We start from the raw sequence: 5,162 nt of genomic DNA, 5'->3' as shown, positions 1-5,162 counted from the left end.
CAAAAACGCTAAGCGCAGAGAGACCGCAGAAAGTGGCAGCAACGGCACTCGACGAACGTACGCGCACTGCCCCAACACTCTCTTCGCTGCCCCGTGGGTCCGATGCGTGAGCAGCAACAATTTATTTGGTCTGGCAGGAATACTGGCAACAAAAGGCTGCCAACAAAAGCAATTGCAGACCACAATTGTTGGCGCTTGGCACTTGAATGGCAGGCTCATACGCTCCATCAGCTCTCATTTGCTCATTTACGCAAAGCATGCAGACATACCCCGCCGCCATTCAACGCGGAACAATGCTGGGGTTGCTTGACGCTCAGTAAAGCTCATTTCAAACACACCTACAAATTGGTTTTTTCTCGTTCAACCCTGCTCACAACCCCGTCCGTTCCTCATATAAACCCACTCGTTTCCTGCCCGCTTGCGAACTTTACCTTCACTTCAATTATGTGTGCCACCGGCGGCGCTACTGACGTCGTCGCCACCACTTGCTGATTCTAATCATATGCACCAGTCTGCCAGCTTAATTGGCGGGTGGTTTCCTGTTTGTTTATGGTACTTGTTCTCTCTGCTTTCTCATTTATGATGTGTGCGGAGCTTTTGCCCATTTCGCTGTTTATTTTGAATGTGTGAGAGCATTTCAATATTTTCCCTGCCATTTGTGCTGCTCAAGTAAATGCAGTGGTTTTCATGACAATAAAAACAACAAACATTTTTCGTTTCGCTCACTTTAAATGAAATATTACCTGTAAGCTCATGCCCGTCTGTGAAAACGTTAATATTTCTTTATAAACGACTTTTCAGTTCTCGGAGGTATTTCGGATTTTTTTTGGGAGCATTATTCAGTTTTATAATGTCGCCAACTGTCGTTCCTAATAATTTGGTCAAATCTGTCAAAAGTGCAAACGTAGAGCTTTCAGCAGTACCATTGCCGGATTAGGGGTAGCTGCCTTGAATAACTCTCTGAAGAGATACCGTTCTAGTTTGTGAATGAATTATTAAGGGTATGCGTTGCCAACTACGAGGGTCCATTTAAAGTTAGACAAACCACAAAGTTTTTTAATAATGATAACTGTTTACTGACGCTTTATTGATACATATGGGAAAATTTGCTCAAATCGAACTTCTGTGCTTTGATCTACCGCGGACTGCAAGCTTACAGGAGGAAAGCGTTTAATTTGAAGACAATTTAATACCGTAACTGCCGATCCGCAAAGAGTTTCTTCAGTCTCAAAATCAAAGCAGTACTAGAAGAAATAAGATAAATCTTATTGGGTATACCTTCTCTGAGATTCCCTAATATTCGATATATTTGACTTTACTAACATCGAGCAATTGCTTTTTTCCTTATAAAGGCCAAAAGTAAAATATTTTGCTTATGCACCAAACTTTGGTATTTATTTTGGAAGGTATTTCATATCTTATTGTACATATATTTTTAAGTAAGTACCCTCGATAAGGGTTAAATATTTTAGATGAACGAAAGCTCAAAAAGCTTTTGAAGCACGTGCGAATGTGCAAATAACATTCTCGTAGTTACTTTAAAAAGTTCTTGGCAAAAGCTTTCGAAATCAAGTTCCTACCAAACATACAGTGGAATATTTAGGGGAACTTGTGGGTCAAAATTAGTGTTCGATGAGTTAAATTACAGGTTTTTTATTTACAATAAATTGTACATTATTATCACCTTAATATTGTACTTTACTTTTGTTAGTGGCTTGATAGTAAAAGATGTTTTCCTTGGTGTAATGAGAATCTAAACTTTACTTTGTTGAAAAAGGGCGGCAAAAGCTCGTCATAACCCATTGAACTTGCACATATATACATACATATAAGTATGTTTATAGAAGGGAAAAGGCGCTTTAGCGTACCTCCTTCAGAGCTTTCGGTTATCCACGGGTTTCCGGGGGCATGATATGTTGCTTATTGACATAAACTGACCATTAAGGAAAGGATAGTGGTGGTGGCTGATGCCCTTACATTAAATGCAAGGAAACTTTTAAAAGGAACATGACATAATTTTATGATACCATGAAGGGAAATTGGAGCAACGGTTCTGCTTCACTGGGCAGACGGCCAAAAATCATAAAGCAAAACATATGTAACTCGTTTCATGGAAATGCGACGCTACCATTAAAACTTGGAAACAGATTTAAATTCAGAAATGTGGATGCAAAACATTCTAAGTGCCCACACACATATGAAGCCACACACACACACACATACTTATAACTCACATTAGATTACTCGTTTATCCAGTTGTGTGTAAGTATGTACTTACTGTATGCCTAAGTGTGTTCGGAATAAGTGTATTACGCCTCCTTTGGCGTGACTTAAATAACTGTCACAGTTGCAAGAAGCAGCAAAGTGCCAAAGACAGCAACAGATTGGTGTTTTCACGTCGATTTTGACACACAAATTGCGAATTAATGGGCGACCGTGTAATTGGTTACTTAAATTCGTGGGTCCGGAAAATGGGTAACAAAAGAAAAATGAAAAACAAAATATATAAAAGCGGGTTATTTTCGGCAGGTAAAGTGATGAATCGAATTTTTCTTTGCAGAAGCAGCTTGGGATGTGGTAAGGAATCTTGTAGAGGTATGAAATTAAGACATCTCAGTTCTTAGAAAGTAATAACATTACGATGTACTTAAGTATGCCATTCAGCTCATGCGGCTATTTTTATACGATTTTTTTAGCAGTAGCGAACACCTACCACGTTTCCCTGTGCATGAGTACTGGAAGAGAAAATTTTTTAGAGCATCTTAATTTAAATTATCATCAAAGTTTTATCAACTGCTTATTTCATTTCGTTGCAATGGTTAATTTGCAAAAGAACTTTAATTCATTTGCCTCGATTAAGTATTTACATATATAATATGTGATGGAGTTTGAAAGGGATTGGTCTTAAAAGTGATGCTAAAACCTCTTAGAACATTTCGTTTCATTTACTTGTGGATTAGGAATCATAGCATGATAGCAATATAACTGCACATTCCCTTGTTAATATACACTCAGTCCTTTTTTTTACGCGATTTCTGGTTCTGCCACTAATCGCGTAAAAAAAGTCGCGTAAAAATGGTTACTGTTCCAATATTAACTGACGAATTGGTTCCGAATATTAAAAATATCGCGTATAACAAAATATAGGCGCAAAAAAATATTCAAAATCAATACAATAAGTTTCAAATTTCAGACTTATGATTTATTCATTCATAACAAAATAAAAAATACAAAACAAAAACCATATATAAAAGAGAAGAAAGTAGAAAATAGGTAGATTTATTGAAAAAAACCGTTGAATGCTGTTTAATCACTGTCATTATCCGTAGTTTAAATTATTTTTAGCCGCTTATTTTGATGGCCGGCACTGATATCACTAGAATTTGTATCAGAATCAATAGTAAGAACTATGGAATGATGTTCTGATTGACTTAGCGTCTCCGACTGAGTTTGCACCATAAACTCAGTTAATTTTGTTTGAATGCTTCTTTTTAGACCCAATAAATTCCGATGTAGTTCTTTATATCTTAACATGCATACACTCAATTCTTTTTGAAAAATTCGTGCACATTCTGCTGCAAGTTTAAGACCAAGCAAAAAACGAAAAAAAGCAATCGCGTTAAAGTGAGAAATTCGCGTAAAAAAAAGGAATTTGCGCTGCAAAAATAACCGCGTTAAGTGAAATAGCGTAAAAAGAGATCGCGTAAAAAAAGGACTGAGTATATATGTATCTCGGAGAGCCTTATACGCAATTGAACAAATTGCCATAAACAGATGAAAATCTATAACCAAATGCAAGATACAACAAGATAATACTTACTAAATAAGTCCAGGAAAAGCGGTTACAAATTTATAGCTACTATAACAGGGCATTAGCCATTTGAAATGCCCGTAGCAAAAATAAGTCTTTATAATAATATTTACCGCGCCTGCAATTAGAATAGAAATAGGGAAACAGTTTTCTTCTTTATTTGCGAATGCCCAGCTCTATCACAAATCCGACATAGATACTTGAAATCCATCAGGTTTTTGTTTTTTGTTTGTTTCGAAGGGGGATTCTTTCATAGATATCTTCAGTCCTGGATCATGACCAATATGCACGATCATACCGTGCTGAACTTGTGTAACAGTACTCCGACTTACTAAACCCTAACTCCGACTGTATTTCACTGATCCTTCGGGACCACCGTTAAGTATTTCTTCCCAGGACCAAGGTCAGTAAAGATTGGCTCTTCATGGGCACCTTTCTGGACTACACTTCTCTAATTTTTCTTTTTTCGCAACTTCGTTGACTTTCATTGCATCTTGGTTCCTGGACAGGAACCAATTCTTCACTTTATTCCACACGAGTTTGCATTGTGTATTGTATCTGGAATCACACGTTCTCTTTGCTGGCTTTGCTTCGAATTTCTGGCAGTAAAAGAAAATATACTGCGCCTTATCGCTGCCATTACCGCAGAATGAACATTCTGTTCCATTATTGAGACCGTATTTAAGGAGATATTGTCGGAAGCATCCGTGACCGGTCAGGAATTGCGTCAGGTATTAATCAGTCTGCCCGTGCTTTCTCTCCACTTATGCTTGTACCTTTCCGATTAGTTTGTACAATGTCTTAGCGCCTTTGACACTTAGATATATGTACTTTTCTGCCTTTCTTCGTTTCGCGCTACTATTGTAAGACTTCTTCCAATGCCTTTGGATTTTTCGTAAGCTCTTTTGAGCTCAAATGCCATTATATCCGGCGGCATGATACCCACTATGACTCCAGATGAATCCTTATATAATTTAGTCGCGTCAGAGAGCTTGCATTCTTGACGTATGTCTTATCTGGAGCCAAATCCAAATGCTGAATGGCTGCTTACAAAAAGCATAACAGATATAGTAAGTTTTGAGAGAAAGATGAAACGAGATTTCAAAAATATAAAGGTGATGCGATAGTACATCAAAATGGCGCGTTAATTCAGCTCAGGAAAGCTGTAATCATACCTACCTTCCTTTACATCGTATATGATTTAAAAAGTTTAACTCTGGCTCTCTTTTTTTTAACCTTTTAAGATCGATTTTGTGTAATCATAGTCTATATAATAGTAATACCTTCTAAAGGCTATAAATACCAAAAAGGATATAGAAACGGTTTTTATTCTGATTTTGATCGGTCATTT

The sequence above is a fragment of the Bactrocera neohumeralis genome, chromosome 2 (assembly GCF_024586455.1).
Source record: "Bactrocera neohumeralis isolate Rockhampton chromosome 2, APGP_CSIRO_Bneo_wtdbg2-racon-allhic-juicebox.fasta_v2, whole genome shotgun sequence".
Taxonomy (NCBI): Eukaryota; Metazoa; Arthropoda; class Insecta; order Diptera; family Tephritidae; genus Bactrocera; species Bactrocera neohumeralis.
This window is presented reverse-complemented; position numbering follows the sequence as displayed.